Raw genomic sequence first — 24,812 nt, forward strand, 5'->3', positions numbered from 1 at the left:
GCAACCCTTCCCCGTTTCCAATTCTGTTCTCTTGAGGCTTGGTTCTGGAGCCTGCAGGCTTATTTCACCTGCACAGTAAAGAATCTGCCTGTAATGCAGGAGACCGGGGTTCGATCCCTGGGTCGGGAAGATCCCCTTGAGAAGGAAATGGCAACCCACTCCAGTATTCTTGCTTGGAGAATCCCATGGACAGAGGAGCCTAGCGGGCTACAGTCCATGGGGTGGCAAGGAGTTGGACACGACTGAGCGACACACACACGGAATGCGGCGCAAAGTGCCAGACTACTTAGGCGCCAGCGCTTCGCGACGTCGCCACCGGGATTGCCTGTGGGACTGTGTCGGACTCAACTGCGGTCAGATGGATCCATCCCATTTTCAGTTCAACGTCTTTAGCCTGGATTTTGGCTTAGTTCAACCTAAACAGTTTCTTGGAACTTATTTTATTCCAAAATCTACGAGATGGGATCTCAACCTCGGACCTGGTGACTGTGTGAGCCCCGCGAAGGGAATTTGCAGCAGAGAGGGAGCCCGGGATCACCAAAGAGGGAGCCGGGCGCCGTGAGGATGGAGGAATCCTTCGGGTCCAGGCAGCGGTGGGGGACCCATTACCTCGCGGGCTCTGCTCACACCTGGCTCAGATCTCAGGCAGTAGTGGTTGTGATTGGTGGGATTCGGCGGAAAACCTGCTGGCCTCCACCACAACGGTTCTCGATTGGCTTCGGCACACAGTCGCTTTTCTGTAGTCCAAACCTAGAGCCGCTTGGTGATAAATACCGCCTTAAAAGGCGTTTGATAACAGTTCTACGTGTTGTAAGGCAAACGGTTATTGGTCGCAGGGCTCACGGATTCGGTCTGTAGTAAACACAGCGAGGCTCCTGGGACCCGGGATTGGTCAGCGTTCCAGAGTAAATTCCTCCGGATTCGGAGCATCGACTGGCTGCACTTCGGCCGCTGCCCCGCCCTCTCCCCTTCTGATTGGTTGCAGCTCGGGCGGAGAGGCGGAGGAAAGCCGCGGAGTAAGCGAGTCGTGTTGCGTCACTTCCGTTTGCTGTGGGCAGCCGCGGCGGCATTCTCAGAGTGCGGTGGCGAACGGGCTGAAGGAGCTGAGGGACTAGAGGCGGGGTGGGCGGAAAAGGGAGGAATCCCATCACGGAGGCGCCAGCCTGGACGTTTCCACCTCCTCCGACACTGTCGGGAGGGATCGGAGAAGGGTCACCGCCTCCTCCTTCAAGAAGGGGGGCGGAGCCCGGCTCAGGTGAGGCGACCCTGTCAACGCGAGCTGTGGTGGCGCGCGTGGGCGCGCTCACGTGGAGACGGTTGATCTCTAGGGGTGCTGGGTGGGCGGCGCGAGCGGGGTCTCGTCCTGGCGTCCAGACGCGCGCAGACGCGTACTGGTTGCCCTCCACACCCCACCCCCGCCCACCCTGTCTGTCTTTCTGAGGGAGTATTGTTAACCCTCGGAACGGAGGGGCCAGGCTAGTGGGAGGCGTGTTCTGCGCAGGCGTCCCCGGTGTCCCGACGCCAGACTGTCTGTCCGCAGGGTGGGGCGGGGGTTCTTGCCCACTTGCATCTGCCGGCGGGCGACGTTGGTTACTGGGCTCGGGTGGGACCGGCTTGCGACCAACAGCCTGGCGAGGTGAATAGATCTGCGGGATGGGATAGGGTGGCTCCCTTGCCCCCATCCTGGGTCTGTTTGAGCGACGAGGTTTCATTTCATCAGAGCAAGGCCAAGGCGGTCTGGAATCGGGAACCGGAGGCTGACCCTGCACGGGTGGAGTTAGTGTTTTGGAATGCCCCAACTTATCAGAGGACTAAAGTGTTTATAGGCATTTATTGGACGGCCTCTGCTTCCAGGCTTCGTGCTAGGAGCTGTGGGGAATTCAGTGGCAAGAACAGCCTTGCCCTCCTCCTCCCCTCGTTTGGAGGACATAAAGATTTATACTACTTAGAGACTAACATTAGGCAGTAAATTAAAGAGGGGGGGGGGGTCGAAGGTTAGGTTTATTCCTTCGAGAGAAAGTCCTTTGTCATTAAGTCAGTCTGCCTTCTGGCATCGTGGAGGGTACTGTGGAAGCTAATTTCTGAATAGGACCCAAATTCTAAATAATTTGGAGGAAAAAAATATAGGTAAAGGCGCAGCAAAGTCTTGAGTACTAAGTAGTATGCTTGAGTTCTGGTTAGTTTTAATGAGTGGAAGTAAGAAACCCCTCACCTTCAAGAATTGAAGCAAAAATATGTCCAAAATATGTCCATATACCTTTCAGTTGTAGTAGGTAGAAGATATTACGTACATTGGGATCTTTCTTTAGAGATTGAAGAGAATGCTGTGCCTTAGACATCACTGATGATTTGTTATCCTTGTACTGTCTGTTGTGATTTAGATTAATTTAAAGAAGGTGGGTTAGGTGTCTCATTGTTTTCTGGAGAAACTGCATTCTGTTTTTGTGATTTCCGTGGTGAGCGTGGTAAGCTAAAAGATTAGCAGAGAGAGAAAGAGACCAGGTGGAGAGAGGAGAGAGAGAGGATTTTAGAAAAAAGCCCCTAAACCAAGGGAAGGTCGCCTCCTACTGCTTTAGTCTGGTCTGGAAATCCCAGGAAATTTGGGAAGACTGGCTTTGCCACCACTGTTGGCTTGGTGACCTGCCAGGTAAGACTTAACTGGTTGAGGGCTTGTTCTGGGCTCTTGTGTTTTGCTAAATAAAACGAACCAGGACTTTTAGAGTCCTGAAATCAACATGTTTTCTTGCTTTCCTTTTTCACTCCTAAAATTTGTGTCAAAACATGGTTAGCTGGGGATACTGGCAAGCTGTATTCTGGCTATTTAAGGTGTCTAGCAAAATTCTGAAAGTGATCAGATTTGGAAGAAAAGCATTTTAGAGTGGGGTGTTTTGCTACACTTAGGGGGTCAGTGCTCTCAAAAGAGGCTTTGTCTTAAGACTTCCACGAGACCTTGAAGTCGTTAAAAAAATACTTGGGTACAGAATGCATGCTTAGTATTTAAAGTACTTAGCATGAATTATGTTGAATTGGAGTTCTTTAGTATGGGCAAGACTTAAAAATATCTTATGTACAGTGAGAAATGACAAAATTTGCTCTAGTGCTGTACAGAATCTTGAATCTGCCTCAGATTCTCTTTGGAATGGGGAAAGAAAAGCCCAAGGTATTGATTCCATGTTAGTCTTCAGGCTTTGTTTTTTAAAATATAAATCTATTGTAAACAAATACTTTTCCTGTCACTTTTAAGAACATGAGTTCCTTTTTTTTTTTTTTTTAACCGTATTTAACATTTCTCAAATATGGATGCTGTCCAGTAGAGCCAGATTTTATGAGTGTGGCAGGTGGGATGGAATGTAACTCTACAAGGCACCTTTTGTCTAAATATAAAGTGAACTCAGGCTAAAAGACCAGCTGTTTCTGAGTTAACTATTGCTCTTACAGTTGTTTGCATCATTTCCATCACTGAATAGTGGCTTTTAATCTCCAGATTCCAATTTTAGGAGGTGCCTTGCATTTGACTAATTATACATCTATTAAAAGCTTTGAGTTACCTTTCTGACAGCTCAAATGGATTAGGAATTGTGTTAGAGTACTGACATTTTATTGTAATATAGATAGATTACTGTTTTAGTATCTAAGATTATTTTATCTGTAGATAATTTTCCTTGTGATATTCTAACATATCTGAATGATATGTTTAAGGTTCCAGTATTTCCTTGATTCTAAACCACATTCTGTTCACATTTTAATATTGATGACCCAGGGGGTGGGGGTGGGGTGCCATAAGTGAGCATTATGCCATAGTTTAATTGGCAGCGCTTTCCCCCCCAGTGTTACATGAAATAGTGTTGCCCTTTATAAGCACTGGCCTCCTAGATTTAATGAAACATGGTACTATTAAAAGACTTTTGTATCCAATTAATTCCATGTTAATTGTAACCAATTAATTTTCCAAATCTGCCTTAGCACTTAGAAGAAAGTTTGTTACTGAAAAGAATCCCATTGGAAGTAATATTTTTCCTTATATAGATGGAAATTAGCAAACTGATTGTTTCTTAGACACATTTTAAAGGATGATTGAGTGCTGGGTCTGCTCTTTGGATACTATGCTTGGTGCTTTGTTACTTTGTGTACTTGATAAAGTTTACAAATGCTTTATTTCCTGCTTAAAAGTTTAAAATAATCAGGATGAATCGCTCCCCCTTTCTTCTGTACAAGATGTTGTTAACTTGGTGTAATTGATTTTTCAATACATCTTAATTAGTGAGTTATAATTTAAAATCCACTCAGCTGTCTTTCTTTAAAAATGCAAGACCTTCAATTTTGTAGTCCTTCCATTTTCATCTCTACTGCAGAGAGGATCTGCGAAAGGAATACGGGAGAAGAAAACGCACTGTTTGGGGTTCAGTTTTGAGAAGAATCACAGATAATACAAAAATCTAAGCACATTTAGTAACATACGTATTTTATTTTGAATAGAATGTTAAAAGCAGCTCAGCAGGTGAAGTATCAGTTGCTTGCTGAATACTCTTGATTTGATAAATAATTCAGAAGTGAAGGGATATACTGCTTTGAAAGTAAACTTGGTATAAGAAATGAATTAAATCCATTTTTCATCTTCTTCCTGAAAAGGCACCATCAATAATAGTGTCTCTAGTGCTTCAGAATGGCTTTCTTCTTGATAAAAGTTTAGTTTTTTTTCTTAAGAAATATGTATCTTGATCTGTCAGGGGTAAAAGGCAATAAAGGCTGTTTATAAAAATTGCTGAAAAGGTGTGTGTGGCAAGGGCAACTCAAATGGGCGTCAGGCAACATTTTCTAAATAATAGAAAATATGTTTAGACTTCTTAAAAATGTTAAAATATAGTCTCAAATATACAAGCAGCTAAAAGAAGCCACTGATGAATGGTTTCTATAGATATTTGCATACCTTTGTGAAGTTTGTACCATCGTTTGAGTGTTAAGTGGCTATAGATGTTCTTTTATCTGGATAATCAGTTGGCTGGCTAGTCATTGTAAGTTTTAGGAAAATGTAGCATCTGAGAAAGGAACATTTCTGGGACAATACAGTGCAGGTGTAAAGTTCTGAACAGGATAAAGCAGCGAAGTTTGTTGTAAATTATTTTGAAGTTGAAGTGCAATACTATCAGACTCTGTCCTGTCTTTGGCATGCCCGTCTATCAGACAACATCCTGCTGGTGGGCCACCATCTTGGCTGACCATCTCCCTGACAGGTTTAGGCAGATCAAGATCTTCCCCTTTTAGCAGGTGTTCCTGCCACGAGGAATGCATTCTATCACTCAGCCCCCCTTCCCCCCAAAGCTAATGCTCTCTGATTCTTGTTTGGCACCAGCCTCTTGGAGGGCAGGGTTGGGAGGAGCCAGAGGCAAGGAGCAGTGGAAGGAGAAGAAAAAGCTTGTCTTGCATCCTGCTGACCTTCGAGACGAGGGTCTGTTGGCAGTGGTGAAGGCTTGGCACTGTGGTCTTTGGTGCTGGCAGTGTGTAGTATTGGCAGTAAAGGAGGATTTGAGGATAAGAAGAGCAGCCCAGGCTCCCAGCTCTTTCAGAACCCTTACTCTAATTTTCACTCCTTAGCTGTTATTTTACACACCTTTCTTTTCACTCAACTTCCAATTCTTGACTCTGACCTTGCTTTTCAGCTTCATCCCTCCAATCTCCTAATCCTTATTCCTAGACTTTGCTCACAGTCAATTCAGTTCAGTTCAGTTGCTCAGTTGCGTTCAACTCTTTGCGACCCCATGAACTGCAGCACGCTAGACCTCCCTGTCCATCACCAACTCCCAGAGTCTACTCAAACTCATGTCCATTTAGTCTGTGATGCCATCCAACCATCTCATCCTCTGTCGTCCCCTTCTCCTCCCACCTTCAGTCTTTCCCAGCATCAGAGTCTTTTCAAATAAGTCATTTCTCCGCATCAGGTGGCCAAGGTATTGGAGTTTCAGCTGCAACATCAGTCCTTCCAGTGAACACCCAGTACTGATTTCCTTTAGGATGGACTGGTTGGATCTCCTTGCAGTCCAGGGGACTCTCAAGAGTCTTCTCCAGCGCTGCAATTCAAAAGCATTAATTCTTCAGCACTTAGCTTTCTTTACAATCCAACTCTCACATCCATACATGACTACTGAAAAACCATAACCTTGACTAGATGGACCTTTGTTGGCAAAGTAATGTCTCTGCTTTTTAATATGCTGTCTAGGTTGGTCATAACTTTTCTTCCAAGGAGCAAGTATCTTTTCATTTCATGGCTGCAGTCACCATCTACAGTGATTTTGGAGCCCAAAAAAATAAAGGCTGTTACTGTTCCACTATTTCCCCATGTATTTGCAATGAAGTGATGGGACCAGATGCTGTGATCTTAGTTTTGTGAACATTGAGCATTAAGCCAACTTTTTCACTCTACTCCAGCACTTTCATTAAGAGGCTCTTTAGTTCTTCTTTGCTTTCTGCTGTAAGGGTGGTGTCATCTGAGTATCTGGGGTTATTGATATATCTCTTGGCAATCTTGGTTCCAGCTTGTGCTTCATCCAGCCCAGCATTTCTCATGGTGTACTCTGCATATAAGTTAAATAAGCAGGGTGAAAATATACAACCTTGACATACTCCTTTCCTGATTTGGAACCAGTCTGTTGTTCCATGTCCAGTTCTAACTGTTGCTTCCTGACCTGCATATAGGTTTCTCAAGAGGCAGCTCAGGTGGTCTGGTATTCCCATCTCTTTCAGAATTTTCCATAGTTTGTGGTGATCCAGGCAGTCAAAGGATTTAGCATAGTCAATAAAGCAGAAGTAGATGTTTTTCTGGAACTCTCTTGCTTTTTCGATGATTCAGCAGTTGTTGGCAATTTGATGTCTGGTTCCTCTGCCTTTTCTAAAACCAGCTTGAACATCTGGAAGTTCACGGTTCACGTACTGTTGAAGCCTGGCTTGGAGAATTTTGAGCATTACTTTACTAGTGTGTCACACTAGTATTAATAATTTTGTACTCTCTCTCTCTCTGGATATTCTCTTATCAGGCACTGGGCCCGTGTCTTCCTGGGGGCTGAAGTTTTGTGGTTGGACCGAGGTTCATACCTCTTTTCCTTCACTTACTGCACTAGTCAGGTGATGTTGGCCCTAGACATGGGGATGACAGTCACTGCTTGACCACCCATTCATAAGAGAGAATATATGTGAAGTACCTCCAGGACCTGCTCTTAGTAGGCATTCTGCCCTTTCATCCAGCTGACTGAAGTGTAGTGGTAAGTGTGGTGCAGTGTTACTTAATTTGCACAGGTGCTTTGACTGTTTGCTACCATCGTAACAGGTTAAAAGGCATACTTCATGAGTGATCTTGGAAGGTAATATTGCTGAGAAAATGCTAAGTGATTTATTTTGTAAATTTGAGTAGCACACTGTATGTATAAATTGAAGGCTACCTTTACACTAAAGTTCCATTTATCCTATTTTTTAAAGTGAGATTCCACATACATGCATTTTCCATATATGTGAAACTTAACCTTTTTCAGTGATATTTCAAACTTTTTGAATTCCTTAGAATTCCTCTACGCGTTTAAAAAGTGTTGATGACTCCAAAGAGTTTGTGAGTTATAGCTATGATATTTAACATAGTAGAAAGTAATATTGAGGGGAAATTTTAAGTATTCATTAAAAATAATAAACCCATTACATGTTAACATAAATAACATATTTTTATGAAAACTATTTTCCAAAACAAATATCTAGTGAAAAGAGTGGCATTTAAAAAAAAAATAAATTTTATTTTTTAGAACAGTTTTTGATGTATAGAATGTGAAGATAGTGCAGAGTCCCCATAAATATAAACCCACACCCTGTTTCCCTATTATTAACATCTGACATTAGTATGGTACATTGGTTATAATTAATGAACCACTATCAACACATTATTATTAATTAAAGTCCATTCTTCATTCACGCTTTCTTAGTTGTTTACCTCCTGTCAATTTTCTGTTACAAGATCTGTTTACTAAATATAATGACATTACATTTAGTTATTTTGTCACCTTAAGCTTCTGGCTGGGACAGTTTCTCATACTTTCTTTGTTTTCAGTGACTCTAATAGTTTTGAGGAGTACCAGTCAGATACTTTGTAGGATATCCCTCAGTTGGGATTTGTCTGATTTTTCTCACAATTAAGACGGAGGTTATGGGTGTCTTCGGGGAAGACCATCCTCATCATGGAACATATGGTACATACCAAGATGCAGACTATCAGCATGATTTATCACCGTTGATGTTGCCTTTGGTCACCTGGCTGAGACAGTGTTGGTCAGATTTCTCCACTGTTAACGTTACTCCCTTCCCCTCCCCTCCCTTCCCATCCCTTACCCTGGGAGGAAGTCACTATGACCTGCTCACACTAAGGAGTGGAGAGTTATGTTCCAGCCGCTTTAAGGGCAGAGTAGCTACATAAATTATTTGTAATTTGTCTGCACAGCAGATTTGTCTCTTCTCTCTCATTTGTTTAATCATTTATATCAATATTGACCTATGGATATTTATATTTTGGGTTATAATCCAGTACTATTTATCTTTGTGTTCAATTGTTCCAACTTTGGTCTTTGAGAGCTCTTACTCCTATTGGGTAAGAGCTTTCACCTACTTCCATTATCATGTTTGTTTGTTTGAAGCACTTTCTTACACTAGAACTGTGAGATGCTACAGGCCTATTTTGTGTATTTCCTGCCCCAGTCCTAGAACCATCCACTTCTTCAAGGAGCCCTGGTTTCTTTTTTTAGAGAATTGTATTTGAAACCAAGTTGTAGGCACCAAGAATGCTTGGAATGGCAGCGTTTTACATTTTTTGCAAATCTCTTTAATGTCTAATAGAAGACAGGTGGATTCTCATACTTGCTTCTAATATTCTATTTGTTATGATATATTCTTTTTTATTTTTATTTGTGGCTGCACTGTGCGGCATGCAGGATCTTAGTTCCCCAGTTAGGGATCAAACTTGTGCCCCCTGCCTTGGGAGTGCAGAGTGTTTACCACTGGACTGTCAAGGAAGTCCCTTGTGTTATGCTCTTGATTAAAGCCTAAAAGAAAAATCCAGCATCTCAAAATGTGTAGTTGGAAGGAAGAGTATTTTAGTAGCTTTTTCAGATAAATTTGGATATTCTTTTATGATACTGTAGCAAACTTGACAGATGTAATTTTCTTAAGTGGTTAGTTGCTGTGGGATGTGAAGCCATATCATATTGTTGCATTAAAATATATTAGTTTATATCTTGCACTTTGAATTTTTTTACCCATATGTTATTTTGTAATATGATTACAACATTGAATGTTTGGAAAATATTGTTTCACTGAGTTATGCAGATCTTTCAAATGTTGACACACTTATTATATGGTATTTTATTTTATTTTATTTTTTATACAGTATTTTAAAAATCACATGACATTAACATTACCAATGGTCTTGTCAGAAGACTTTGAGTTTTGGGATGCTTTGAAGCCTATGGTGGCAAACACAAATTTTCCAAAAGGTTTGTATTCACCTGAAAGCTCAAATTTTATCATAGGCAGCAGATGGTTTTAGCTGAAATGACAGGCGCATTTCATTTCAAGAAAATGTCTGGCAGATACTCGAGCCTGAATAACCATAGTCTGTCTATTGTTTGTTCTTCCAAGTAAAAATGGTGTTTGATGAAAATAGTTCAGCTTATGACTCAAAAATTACGCAAGTAGTTTTCCTTGAGACAACATATTTCAGTATGCAGTACAATTACTTAAAGTGCACTTCACATTTCATCTCATGTATTCTTAAAAAAAACCTGTTCAAGAATAAAAATTAGTGATAACGAAGGGAAAGGGAGATCAGATACCCTGTAGAGTCAGCTTCCTTGCACTGGTGGCTTGTCCAGCACAGAGACTGCGTTCTGGCCAGATGGTTCCTGCTGCCCAGTTCAAGCTTAGACGCCCAGCCTTCCCATCAGTTCTGTGAGCAAACCAGTAACCTCTCAGCAACTTACCCTTATGCTGCAACCCAGAACCTGACATACTGTGAACAGTACATAAAAAAAATTAGTAAAGTGCTTTTTAAAAAAGTTATCTGAAAAAAAAATGATGATAGTCTTCAGTTCAAAATTGTATGCCTCTCATGGTTCACTTTTCTGATGACTCACAGTAATCATTAATATCAGTTATGAGCATTCACTCTCCAGTACCTATCTTTCTAGCCTTACCTAGTTTCCAGCCAGAGTGAATACATTGCTTCCCCCACCTCAAACCTCTCCCTGCCTTTACCTCTGTCTAGAATGTACTTTACATCTACAGTTTATCCAAATCCAAACCAGTAATTCCTAGCTCTGTTTTCAGTATCACCATGAAACTGAAAATACCCTTTGCCTTCTCTGAGCTACTGAGTACCATCATCTCTTAGGTGGCACTTAATGCTTTTCTCTTTGAGCCATGGTTATCTGTGTATGTCTTGTTGCCAGTAAGCCCCTGTGACAGTAAAGACTGACTATGCCTTAGAAATTGTCTGTTCCACAGTGCTTAATCTTAAAGTAGGAGTTTTAAAATGTTAGATGAATGAATCTGTAAATCATATTCACAAGCACCTTCCTTGGCTTTTAAGATCTTCAGGTTTAACAGCTCCTCCAGTACCTGCTGCGGGGCCCCTTTCCCCCTTAGTGGGGCAGCTGTCCCTTTTTGCAGCTGTCAGCATGCAGCCGCCTCTGCTCCTCATTCTAGAATTGCTTGTGCCCGTCTTCAGTTAATTAGAAAACTAGAAAAACTTGAATTTTGTTTGTTTGAAACAAAATACTGTTGAGGGGCTTCAGGGACTTTCCTATGAGGAAATCTTTCATATGTGTGTAGGCTTTGATCTTTGTTTTGGATTTCTGAGATTTCTTCTTTCTGACTTCTGGCTGATTTTAGGGATAGTTGTGACTCTCAGGAAAATGACTTGTTGGGTAATATGGTGTTATATTTCATCTATATACAAAATTTCCAGTGGTTAAAATGCCTTGCGTCCAATGCAGGGGGCACAGGTTTGATCCCTAGTCGGGGAAGTAAGATCCCACATGCTGCCCTAGTGGCCAATAAAATATCTAAAATTAAATACTTCCTTGAGTTTATATCAGGTACTTTGGGAGAGAGAGAGGAAATATAGTCCCTGGCCTCAACAGGAGGTTTTAGTAGAAGCATTTTGACTTTGCACTGGAGTAGGGTGCTAATAACTTATTCAGACTGAATTATAAAGTTCTAGGTCAGCTAGTCCCTAAGGATTTTTCACTGGAAAGCAAGGTGGTGAAGTGGGAGCACTGAAGAGTAGGGTGAGATGGTCAGGGCTTCTGGCATTAGCTGGACATCCCCAGTCATGCTCATGTTCAGTCATTGATGGACTTCATTTTAATAGACTTAATCTGTCCAATTTCGGCTTCCCAGGTGGTGCTAGTGGTGAAGAATCCACCTGCCAATGCAGGAGACATAAGAGACGCAGGTTTGGGTTGGAAAGATACCCTGGTTGAGGGCATGGCAACCCGTTCCAATATTCTTGCCTAGAGCATCCCATAGACAGAGGAGCCTGGCAGGCTACAATCCATAGGGTCACAAAGAGTCAGACATGACTGAAAAGTCTTAGTACACAAGTCCAATTTCTGAACGAGCCCTGACACAACAGAACCAGAGATACCGTGAAATTAGTCATATCCAGTGGTTAAGAACCAGCCTGCTAATGCAGGAGACATGGGTTTGATCCCTGATCCAGGGAGATCCCACATGCTGTGGCACAATTGAGCCCTTGCAACATGACTGCTGAGCCAACATGCTGGGCTGCACGCCTGAAGCCTGCGTGCAGGCTAGAGAATCCTGCATGCCTAGAGTTCGTGCTCTGCAACAAGAGAAGACACCACAATGAGAAATTTGATTGCTGCAACTAGAGAAAACCCATGCCCAGCAACAAAGACCCAGCACAGCCAAAAAGAAAGAAAGAAATAAGGCTGATGGATGTGGTGTCTGAAGCTAACCCTGGGCACCTGTGTGCCTAGCTAGTCTCACTTAGTTGGTCAGATCAGAATATGGATGAATTTTAGGATTCCAGGACTTGGAACCCCATCAAAATCCTAGCCTGCTTGACTGGGACCTTGCCTAGTTTTGTACTCTTATATATTTATTTTCACTTTTGTCATCTCTACAAGTAGAGGGAAAGTTCTGTTTGTATTTCTGCTAGGGTTTTATCTAGATTAGGGATATTGAACATAAGAGTTCTTAGAATGTTAAGATGCTTCTTAGTGGTGTAGCCTTGCAGGTCCTCCCTGGCAGATGGGCAGCAGATCGCTTGCTATGTGGTAGATGATGTTTGAGTATGGGTTTACTTTTCTTTACCAACTAAGTATATTGTTGAAAAGCATGTGGGTAGGTCAGTATATATCAGTTTAAAATGTGCTATTAACTGGCTTGTTCTCCTAGAACACAAATGAACTTTTTTTATTAGTCTAAGTAAAGCACTATTAGGAAAGTGAATCTATTGAGAAAACAGTTAGCTCTTGATCATGTTAATGTAATAAGCAGAGGTATAAGTGTATTTTCTTAATTATATTTAGTTTGGAGGTTACTAACAGTCTGTTCCTACAGATAAATATTGTAGTGTACACTTGCTTCGGGTCAAACACAGTTCAGTTCAGTCGCTCAGTTGTGTCCGACTCTTTGCAACCCCATGGACTGCAGCACGCCAGATTTCCCTGTCCATCACCAACTCCTGGGGTTTACTCAAACTCATGTCCATCGAGTCGGTGATGTCATCCAACCATCCCATCCTCTGTTGTCCCCTTCTCCTCCCTCCTTCAGTCTTAGAAATTGGTAAATTATTTGCGGTATCTCCTGCCATATAGTCACATTTTGAAATCTTTTAAAAAGACATGAAGCTTTTTTCCTTGGTTGGAAGGCTTCAGACAGGCAGCTTTTCATAGAACACTTATCTTCTTAGCATGAGCTCTTTTATAGCTTTTAGACTGGATCTCTGAGTTTGCTAGAGATGCTTGTGAGTTTTGAATAAGCATGATCTTGATTCATGACTCCCTTCCATCACATTTCCTACCTCCCAAAGTGACTGAAGTTTTAAAATACTCTTTTTAGATCCCAAAATGTTTCAAGATAGCCATGTTATTTATATTTTTTTATCAAGATTATGATTTGAGCTTTACTGTGTGACAGAGATCCAACGTGAACCTGGTGAAGGTAAAAGGGGAGTTTGTTGGCTCATGAAACAGAAAGTCCCCGGATCATGCCAACGAGTCACGGCTGGTCCCAGGGTCTCGGTGTCGTCAGCGCGTTGCCTTTGCAACTGTTTCCTCCTGTGTGGGCTTCACTCTCAACAGGCAAAACTCGACACCCTCAGTGTCAGACTTACATCTCCCTCACAGCTTGCAATCTGAGTGAAGAGAAGATCTCTTTCTTTTCCTTTCTCTTTCTCACTCTTTTTTTTTTTTTTTTACATAGTCCTTCCTTTTTCTCTTCTCTAACATTGGTTCCAAACAGGAAAAGGAATACGTCAAGGCTGTATATTGTCACCTGCTTATTTAACTTATGTGCAGAGTACATCATGAGAAACGCTGGGCTGGAGGAAGCACAAGCTGGAATCAAGGTTGCTGGGAGAAATATCAATAACCTCAGATATGCAGAAGACACCACTCTTACGCCAGAAAGTGAAGAGGAACTAAAAAGCCTCTTGATGAAAGTGAAAGAGGAGAGTGAAAAAGTTGGCTTAAAGCTTAACATTCAGAAAACTGACATCTTGGCATCTGGTCCCATCACTTCATGGCAAATAGATGGGGAAACAGTGGAAACAGTGTCAGACTTTATTTTTTTGGGCTCCAAAATCACTGAAGATGGTGATTGCAGCCATGAAATTAAAAGACGCTTACTCCTTGGAAGGAAAGTTTTGACCAACCTAGATAGCATATTAAAAAGCAGAGACATTACTTTGCCAACAAAGGTCTGTCTAGTCAAGGCTATGGTTTTTCCAGTGGTCATGTATGGATGTGAGAGTTGGAAGAAAGCTGAGTGCCGAAGAACTGATGCTTTTGAACTATGGTGTTGGAGAAGACTCTTGAGAGTCCCTTGGACTGCAAGGAGACCCAACCAGTCCATCCTAAAGGAGATCAGTCCTGGGTGTTCATTGGAAGGACTGATGGTGAAACTGAAACTCCAATACTTTGGCCACCTCATGTGAAGAGTTGACTCATTGGAGAAGACCCTGATGCTGGGAGGGATTGGGGGCAGGAGGAGAAGGGGACGACAGAGGATGAGATGGCCAGATGGCATCACTGACTCGATGGACATGAGTTTGAGTGAACTCTGGGAGTTGGTGATGGACAGGGAGGCCTGGCAAGCTGTGATTCATGGGGTCGCAAAGAGTTGGACACGACTGAGCGACTGAGCTGAACATTGGCATTGGTAAGGATCTCGGTGAGGGACTTCCCCGGAGATCCAGTGGTTAACCCACTCTGAGAGCAGGGAGTGTGGGTTTGACCCCTTGTTTGAGAACTAAGATCCTGAATGCCATGCAGCACAGCCCCCCAAAAAAGGATCCCAGTGAGTGAAAGATATGAAACGCTTTATGAATCTGTGTCATCCTTGCACAGGGCCCATGCTAATCTTCTCTGTATGGGTGCAGTTTTAGTATGTGTGCTGCTGAAGCAAGCACAAGAATATCTCTTTTTTAATGGTACCAGCAGAAGTCCCCAGGGCAGACTCCGATTCTGGTATGGCTTGGGTCACATATCCATCTCTGAAACAATCACTGTAATCAAGGGAAGTGGTTACCAAATTAGCCAGGCCTCCCTGGATCTTCTAGAACTCAGAGGTTTGGGGGTATTCATCTGTTCCATGTGGACTAAGAATGGTTTAAAAGTGATTTTCCCCAAAGATATTAATAGACAGACACCCCTCCCCCCAAATATTAATAAAAAAATAAAAGTATCCCTTGGGGATTGTATTTGAATATTGATTTGTTGGGAGATGCAAAGTTTCACATTGTTTCAGTTATTTATTACTGTGTAACAAAGACCATCCCAAGAAAAAGAAATGCAAAAAGGCAAAATGGCTGTCTGAGGAAGCCTTACAAATAGCTGTGAAAAGAAGAGAAGTGAAAAGCAAAGGATAAAAGGGAAGATATGCCCATTTGAATGCAGAGTTCCAAAGAATAGCCAGGATCACTAGAAAGCCTTCCTCAGCTATCAATGCAAAGACATAGAGGTAAACAATAGAATGGGAAAGACTAGAGATCTCTTCAAGAAAGTTAGAGAGACCAAGGGAACATTTCATGCAATGATGGGCTCAGTAAAGGACAGAAATGGTATGGACCTGACAGAAGCAGAAACTACAAAGAAGAGGTGGCAAGAATACACAGAACTGTACAAAAAAGATCTTCATGACCCAGATAATCACAATGGTGTGATCACTCACCTAGAGCCAGACATCCTGGAATGTGAAGTCAAGTGGGCCTTAAGAAGCATCACTATGAACAAAGCTAGTGGAGGTGATGGAATTCCAGTTGAGCTGTTTCAGATCCTAAAAGAGGATGCTGTGAAAGTGCTGCACTCAGTATGCCAGCAAATTTGGAAAACTCAGCAGTGGCCACAGGACTGGAAAAGGTCAGTTTTCATTCCAATCCCAAAGAAAGGTAATGCCAAAGAATGCTCAACCTACCACACAATTGCACTCATCTCACACGCTAGTAAAGTAATGCTCAAATTCTCCAAGCCAGGCTTCAGCAATACGTGAACCGTGAACTTCCAGATGTTCAAGCTGATTTTAGAAAAGGCAGAGGAACCAGACATCAAATTGCCAACATCCGCTGGATCATCAAAAAAGCAAGAGAGTTCCAGAAAAACATCTGCTTTATTGACTGTGCCAAAGCCTTCGACTGTGTGGATCACAATAAACTGTGGAAAATTCTGAAAGAGATGGGAATACCAGACCACCTGAGCTGCCTCTTGAGAAACCTGTATGCAGGTCAGGAAGCAACAGTTAGCACTGGACATGGAACAACAGACTGGTTCCAAATAGGAAAAGGAGTATGTCAAGGTTGTATATTGTCACCCTGCTTATTTAACTTACATGCAGAGTTCATCATGAGAAACGCTGGGCTGGAGGAAGCACAAGCTGGAATCAAGATTGCCAGGAGAAATATCAATAACCTCAGATATGCAGATGACACCACCCTTATGGCAGAAAGTGAAGAACTAAAGAGCCTCTTGATGAAAGTGAAAGAGGAGAGTGAAAAAGTTGGCTTACAACTCAACATTCAGAAAACGAAGATGATGGCATCTGGTCCCATCACTTCATGGCAAATAAGTGGGGAAAGAGTGGAAACAGTGGCTGACTTTATTGGGGGGGGGGCTCCAAAATCACTGCAGATGGTGACTGCAGCCATGAAATTAAAAGACGCTCCTTGGAAGGAAAGTTTTGACCAACCTAGATAGCATATTAAAAAGCAGAGACATTACTTTGCCAAGAAAGGTCCGTTTAGTCAAGGCTATGGGTTTTTCCAGGCTATGGTCCTATATGGATGTGAGAGTTGGACTATAAAGAAAGCTGAGTGCTGAAGAATTGATGCTTTTTGAACGTGGTTTTGGAGAAGACTCTTGAGAGTCCGTTGGACTGCAAGGAGATCCAACCAGTCCATCCTAAAGGAGATCAGTCCTGGGTGTTCATTGAAAGGACTGATGTTGAAGCTGAAACTCCAGTACTTTGACCACCTGATGCAAAGAAATGACTCATTGAAAAGGCCCTGATGCTGGGAAATATTGAGGGCAGGAGGAGAAGGGGACGACAGAGGATGAGATGGTTGGATGGCATCACTGGCTCAATGGACATGAGTTTGGATAAACTCCGGGAGTTGGTGATGAACAGGGAGGCCTGGTGTGCTGCGATTCATGGGGTCGCAAAGAGTCAGACACGACTGAGTGAACTGAACTGAACTGAACAAATCACTTGAAAGCTTAATAGCTTAAAACAACAACAAAAAAAACATCTGAGTTCTCGGGGTTGACTAGGCCTCAGTTAGCTAATTCTCTCTTGGAGTCTGTTACGGGGTTGTGGTTGTGTTGTAACTGAGGCTGAAGTCATACTCATGTCTGGAGGCAGGTATTGACTGTCAACTAGATTTCAGCTGTGCTTTGTCACAGGATGGTGGTTGGGTTCTAGGAGCAAACCAAAAAGACCAGGTAAAAGCTGTGTCACCTTTTATGACCTAGCTCACAGGTAGCCACATGGTGTAACAGTTGCCGTGATCATAGACTTGCCTGGCTCCAAGGAGAGTAGGCATATTGTTGATGTCAGATTGTAAGAAAGCATGCAGAATGAGAAATCTTTATGTGGCCAGCCAACTGGGAAAATGCAATCTACTATTCATATTGTCTTTTATAAAGAACATGTAATATAAAGTAGGCTGTACCAGTTCTTGGATTGTTTGGATTGTCCTTATGCTGACCAGTTTCTTTGTGGCCTAGTGTATCATACAGTATCATTAAGAAGCTCACCAGCATTCTTTCTCCCTTCCTAATAGCACTTGGATTTCCTAGTTGTGAATTATTTCTATCAGCTTCACGTGTAATCTTGTTAGCTGGATAAATCAGCAGCCAGCTTTCTGTTACAGAAGGAAAACTAGAAAGATCTTCCTCTTTGCTTCCCCCAGCACAGTCACTGTTGGGATGGGTGGGTCCCTAAGCTCAGCTATGTGGAACTTTGAATCTTGAGCCTGTGATGGTCCATACTGAGGGAACTGTTGGGAGTCCATTTATTGCAGGGGCAGTAGCCCAAGGCCACTCTTTCTTCTGTACCAATGTGATTGTGGATTTTGCTTCTTAGCCTTTACAAGCTCACTCTCTGGTTCTTCAGACTCCCAAGTCTTTGAGCTCTCAGATGGCTTTCACTCAATAAACCAGAATTGGGTTCTGTTGGTTATATATAGGGCCTTAAAACTGATAGGCCATCATAACTACAATTAGCTATGGTTTTTTGGTGTTTTTTTTTTTTTTTTTGCCTCCGTGTGGCATGTGGGATCTTAGTTCCCTGACCAGGGATTGAACCTGTGTCCCCTGTGATGAAAGGGCAGATTCTTAACGAGTAGACCACCAGGTAAGTCCTAGTTTTGTTTTTAATACTCAAATTAATTAAATTTTTTTAGTTGTCCTGAAAAGCTCAGTTGAGAAAGTACAAATGATAAATTATTTTGTTAATGATTTTTGTTAAAACAGTGATTACTAACTTTTACTACAGTAGGGTCTCCTAATGCTAAGTGGCCTCTTAGAATCAAAGAAAGGAATTGGGATTTCTCGTTTACTTAATAATAGTTTGGGGACAGCAGTGGGGGATTGAGAATAAAACATATTAAGTATATTTACAATAATATCCTTTACTAACAGACAGTATGATCTGTTTATCCATATGGTTTCACATCACTTTATTCTTTAGTATCATCATCAGGTGTAACATATGCTGTCTGTGCTCTAATCAGATCATCTTGATCCGTGTTACCAATTCTGTGCACCAGTTATGCAGCTTTGAGTGAAGCTTTGCTTCTTAATGGCTTGTGTCTGTGACTCTTTTGAGGAACATCTTTGAATGACTGGCTTCACTCTGTGCATAGGCCCGGAGAACCTGAAGTGCCTGGCTGTTTCCTTTTCCCTAAAGAAGCTCTTAGCTGTTGACTGACTAATGAGGGGCTATGAGAGACCAGTTTCCTTGCCTTGAGATGGCTCAAACTCAGTTACTTATACTCCAGAGTTCCTCTGCTGGACTAAGCAAATTGTTTCCTTCCTTGGCTGCTGCTGCTTCTCTTTATTGCTTCCCATTCCCATTTCTCTTGGTAAGTCACTTGCATTTGAATCCTTCTCTTAGGGTCTACCTGTGGGAAACCCTACCTGAGACAGTAAGACTGTAAGTCTTCTTCATACTCATAGTCTTTGGAATCACTTTGGGGCATCATGGTAATGCCCTGGTATTTCCAGCTCTTTCTTGGAATACTGACTTGTTGCACTTTGGAATGGCCAGAACATAAACTAACAATGACATTAGTGAGCCAGCTGTAGTTCTCATTTTGTTTTAACTCATGGCTCCATTTGTACCTTAATTGAGTTATACATGTGTTACTGGATATTAAATAACTTAAAGTCAGTACACTCACAGTGGTAGGTTACCCTTTACTATATGTAGCTCATCCTCACCAATCCATTCAGAAAGATTGGTCAGTATTTACTATATTTAATTGCATTGCCTGGCATGTGATATATTAGCTGTTTAATTTATAATTGCATCATAGGAAGCTTTCTGTCCTAAAACAGTTTAAATAATGTAGGAATTATCTTTTCCATAGCATTCAATAGATAGTTCCTATAAAATTACTTGGTGGTAATGCTTTTTTAGGGGGAAGTAATTTTTTTGCATTTCTTTTTCTTGGGGATGGTCTTGATCACTGCCCCCTGTACAATGTTATGAACCATCCCCAAGAAAAAGAAATGCAAAAAGGCAAAATGGTTGTCTGAGGAGGCCTTACAAATAGCTGAGAAAAGAAGAGAAGCAAAAGGCAAAGGAGAAAAGGAAAGATATTTGAATGCACATGATTCTAATCCAAAGAATAGCAATGAGAGATAAGAAGGCCTTCCTCAGTGGTCAGTGCAAAGAAATAGAGGAAAACAATAGAATGGGAAAAACTATAGAGATCTCTTCAAGAAAATTTGAGATACGAAGGGAACATTTCATGCAGAGATGGACACAATAAAGGTGTCCATAAATAAAGGACAGAAATGGTATGGACCTAAACAGAAGGAGAAGATATTAAGAGGTGGCAAGAATACACAGAAGAGCTATACAAAAAAGATCACTAGAGCCAGACATCCTGGAATGCGAAGTCAAATGGGCCTTAGGAAGCATCACTACAAACAAAGCTAGTAGAGGTGATGGAATTCCAGTTGAGCTATTTCAAATCCTAAAAGATGATGCTGTGAAAGTGCTGCACTCAGTATGCCAGCAAATTTGGAAAACTCAGCAGTGGCCACAGGACTGGAAAAGGTCAGTTTTCATTCCAGTCCCAAAGAAAGCTCTAACTACTGCACGATTGCACTCATCTCATTTTGAGTAATGCTCAAATTCTCCAAGCCAGGCTTCAACAGTATGTGAACCGTGAACTTGCAGATGTTCAAGCTGGATTTAGAAAAGGCAGAGGAACCAGACATCAAATTGCCAACATCCGCTGGATCATCAAAAAAGCAAGAGAGTTCCAGAAAAACATCTACTTCTGCTTTATTGACTACGCCAAAGCCTTTGACTGTGTGGACCACAACAAACTGTGGAAAATTCTGAAAGAGATGGGAATACCAGACCACCTGACCTGACTCCTGAGAAATCTGTGTGCAGGTCAGGAAACAGCAGTTAGCACTGGACATGGAACAACAGACTGGTTCCAAATCAGGAAAGGAGTATGTCAAGGCTGTATCTTGTCACCCTGCTTATTTAACTTATATGCAGAGTTCATCATGAGAAACGCTGGGCTGGAGGAAGCACAAGCTGGAATGAAGGTTGCTGGGAGAAATATCAGTAACCTCAGATATGCAGATGACACCACCCTTATGGCAGAAAGTGAAGAACTAAAGAGCCTCTTGATGAAAGTGAAAGAGGAGAGTGAAAAAGTTGGCTTACAACTCAACATTCAGAAAACGAAGATGATGGCATCTGGTCCCATCACTTCATGGCAAATAGATGGGGAAACAATGGAAACAGTGAGAGACTATTTTGGGGCGCTCCAAAATCACTGCGGATGGTGATTGCAGCCATGAAATTAAAATATGCTTACTCCTTGGAAGAAAAGCTATGACCAACATAGACAGCAGTTTAAAAAGCAGAGACATTACTTTGCCAAGAAAGGTCCGTCTAGTCAAAGCTATGGTTTTTCCAGTAGTCATGTATGGATGTGAGAGTTGGACTGTAAAGAAAGCTGAGTACTGAAGAATTGGTGCTTATGAACTGTGGTGTTGGAGAAGACTGGAGAGTCCGTTGGGACTGCAAGGAGATCCAACCAGTCCATCCTAAAGGAGATCAGTCCTGGGTGTTCATTGGAAGGACTGATGTTGAAGCCGAAACTCCAATAGTTACGCCACCTGATGGGAAGAAATGACTCATTTGAAAAGACCCTGATGCTGGGAAAGATTGAAGGCAGGAGGCAAAGGGGACAACAGGGGATGAGATGGTTGGATGGTATCACTGACTCAATGAACATGAGTTTGAGTAAGCTCCAGGAGTTGGTGATGGACAGGGAGTCCTGACGTGCTGCAGTCCATGGGGTCGCAAAGAGTTGAACTCGACTGAGTGACTGAACTGAACTGAATTCTTTTGCAACTTTTTCTAATTGTGTGTTTTAGGGTGGGGGTGATTATGGTCTCTTCAGGCTCTTTTTATAGTTTTAAAAATAAATTTTACCATAGATACATAAATGTCTCAGTAATTTGCTAAGTACACACACTTGAGAAGTCAAGTAATCCAACAAGATTTGTTAAGATAAGCCCTGGCTCCCCTGCTTCCCATCTCCTCTTCCTCAAGACTCCCACTTTCAACTCTTAGTTAATTCTTTTGATATTTACATACATGTATGAAAAGCTATGCTTGGAGATACTTAATTTTTCAGTTTAAACATAGTCTATTGACTTCCCCTGGTTAGAGATAAGAATTTTTTATGAGTCTGTTAATTTCTCCTTATAATTCTACTAGTTTTGCCCTGTGCATTTCAGTGCTCACTCCCCATTCCTCCATCCCCCAATATACTTAGAATTTAGATCAGTAGTTCTCAAAGTATAGTCCAAGGACCAATAGGGGCCCCTGAGAGTTTTTCAAGGAGTCTGTGAGGTTAAAACTATTTTCATAATGATACAAAAACTTAGTTTTTTCACTGTCATTCTTTCATGAATGTACACTTGTGTGTGATACTGCAAAAGCCTGATTGCAGAAGCAATATGAGAATCCAGCTGTCTTCAGTTAATGCAAAAATGTAAAACAATGCCTCTCTTATCATTATTATTTAATTTACTAGGTATTTTATCTTTTAAAACTTTATATTTGGTATTGGGGTATAGCTGATAACAATATTGTGATAGTTTCAGGTGAACGGCGCGAAGGAACTCAGCCATACATATACTGGTATCCATTCTCCCCAAACCCCCCTCTCATCCAGGCTGCAGTGTAACAGCTTTCGTGAGTGTACACTTGTGTGTGATATTGCAAAAGCCTGAATGCAAAAGCAAATATGAGAATCCATCCAGCTGTCTTCTGTTAATGCAAAAATGTAAAGCAGTTCCTCTCATTTTTTTGGTGGGAGATACTATTTTTCATAAATTAGTATGAATTATATACTGTTAATTTAATTTATAAATACGTGTTTTTAAGTGGTCTCAGTTTTAAATTCCCTAGAGCTTTATTTCCTCATCATGGCCTGTGGAATGGCTCAGGAAATGCTGGTTGGACTATGCTGGCGGCCCAGTGTTTGGGTCTCTGTGCTCCCAGGGGCTTTGACCCCTAGCTGGGGATCTAGATCCCGAATGCTGCAACTAACACCCAGGGCAGCAAAAAATATAAAAAGATAATGCTAGTTAAAGGTGTCTGCACTGTCTGTGCATGAGTGCTGTGACACCAGCTCTTTGACTTTCTGTTACTTTTCTTCTCTCTAGTTTTCAGGCTGATCCGCTCTCACCCCACTGCATGTACAGCAGTGTATTTCAAAGTCATCTGCACGCGACACACAGGGATAGGGGCTCAGATTGTCAGAGGAATGATACAGTGTAGCTGTTTGTCAGTTGCAGCTGTCCAGAGTCTTTTGAACACACCAACCTTTACATCTGGATAGGCTGTAAACTATGAGCACCATTTTTCAAGGTAGAAGAATAGCTACAGTGCAGATAGGAGAAGTGGGTTCCCTTGGTCACAGGTACCTGAGTGGGGTCTGGATGCAGATGTGAGCCATATGGAATGATTTGAGCATTTAGAATTACTCTGGCCAATCCAGTAGGCATTTGATTAGTTAAATAAAATTAAAAGCTCATTTCCTCAGTCACACTAGCCACATTTCAAGCGCTCTGTAGCTGCCAGTGCCTAGTGGACAGCACAGCGACTATGCTGGTGGTTTCCGTCCCTGTAGAAGTTCTGTTGGATAGTGCTAGTCTAGACGGTGCAGTGACGGCTACTCTTCTGAGCGGCTAATCCAGAGCAGGGTCCATGCAAAGTTCAGTGGCCGTGGCAATGATGATTTCCATAATGTGGTTGGATGCTCTGCTTCATTCCAGTATCGCTTTTGCACCCTCCTGGAGATTTTGTGAGCTTCCTGACATCCTTTAATCATAAATCCCCTTCTCCTTAAATCAGTTGAATGAACTTCTTGTATTCAGTTAAGAGCTCTGAGTTATCCTGAAGTGCTTTCTGACACTCTAGATATTGGAAAGAATAGTTGAATAATCTAGTTGGCCAGTTTTATGACTAAAATTAGCTTTTATTGTAGTGGATTTGATTTCTATTGCTAATCTAAATGATCATAAATTGACTGATTACATGATATTGAGATAAAAGAATATTATCATTAAGGAGAAATTAGTTTGGAGTTATCTCTAAATGGGTAATTCAACACAGTTATTAATTTATAGAGAATAAGTGTTTCTCCAGGTTTTGATCATCTCTAATGTCACAATTTAGTTTCACAACTTCTAGAGCCCCTTAAGAAGATAGGAGTCCTGGGACTTCCCTGGTGGTCTGGTGGTTAAGACACTGCCTTCCAGTGCAGGGGTTGCAGGTTCAATCCTTGGTTGGGGAGCTAAGATTCCACATGCCTCTTGACCAAAAAAATGAAACAGAAGCAATATTGTAACAAATTCAATAAAGACTTTAAAAATGGTTCACATAAAAAAAAAAAAATCTTAATTTGAAGAAGAGGAGGAGGAAGAAAGGAATCCTGTCCTGCCCTGACAGTCAGGCACAGCAGAACAGTATAGTTCTGTCCCTAAGGTGCTTCGAGAAGAGCCTGGAGTGCTCAAGCTGATTTCAAGGACTGTCTGTTGGGGCATCTAGTGTAGGGCTGACAATCGCTAAGTGATATCAAGTTATATGGACTGTTTACCTATTTTCCAACATTATTTAAATCTCTTGGTTTTTTTCCAGGGCATGTTTAGCCACCTCAGTAGTCATAGGTTTCTGAGCCCTGGGAATTTCCTCAGAATGGTACTTTTGAGACTACAATTTCCTTCCTACTTATGCCATTTCTATAGAAATGGGGTTGAACATTAAGTGTTTGACATTTTAGTGAATGACCTTTTGTGGAAAAGAGTGGTGGTTTCTTATACTCAAGATAACTGACATTTCAAAAAAGAAGGAGGCTATTTTTCCTCAGATAGTCATATTTCTGCTGCTTGTTGAAAAGAAAGGCATTGAACAGAATATCATTATTATTTCAAACTGATATGTTGTATCTAAATACCACTTACTTGGGGAATTAGTCTTTTATGTTCCGCTCATCTGTTAAGTCAGATTAATAAGCTGTACCTGGTAGGGTGGTTTTGAAGATTAGAGATAAATAAGTGAAAAGTACTTAAGATGGCACTTAAGCAGTTACCTCAGCATTGGTCTCCACGTTAGGAGAGAAAGCAATAAGCTCAGTGTCTGGTGCTGCCTGCTCTCACCTAACAGGCCCCAGTCGACATGGTCTCTCAGAGTGACTCTGAGGCCAGCACAGCTTCCTAAGACAACTCCCTGTTTTATTTCTTTTGAATAAACTTGAACCAGAATGTTTCTTCCCTGTT

At 41.8% G+C, this 24,812-nt stretch overlaps 1 protein-coding gene and 1 non-coding gene across 6 annotated transcripts in view; one reads left to right on the top strand and one right to left on the bottom strand.

The window, feature by feature from the left end:
• The first annotated feature begins 1,035 nt into the window (after positions 1-1,035).
• Positions 1,036-24,812, top strand: part of ZBTB5 (zinc finger and BTB domain containing 5) — a 33,315-nt gene continuing 9,538 nt past the window's right edge. Inside the window, exons 1-2 of one of the 5 annotated variants that reach the window (XM_043486654.1) lie at positions 1,037-1,255; positions 7,029-7,253. The gene's annotated coding sequence lies outside the window, so the exon portion shown is untranslated. The other 4 variants (XM_043486656.1, XM_043486653.1, XM_043486655.1 and 1 more) reach the window with 4 other exon arrangements.
• On the bottom strand, positions 14,579-14,683 carry LOC122453442. The gene has a single exon (XR_006273064.1). It is a non-coding gene; the product is annotated as a U6 spliceosomal RNA (small nuclear RNA).

Source organism: Cervus canadensis, chromosome 14 (assembly GCF_019320065.1).
Source record: "Cervus canadensis isolate Bull #8, Minnesota chromosome 14, ASM1932006v1, whole genome shotgun sequence".
NCBI lineage: Eukaryota > Metazoa > Chordata > Mammalia > Artiodactyla > Cervidae > Cervus > Cervus canadensis.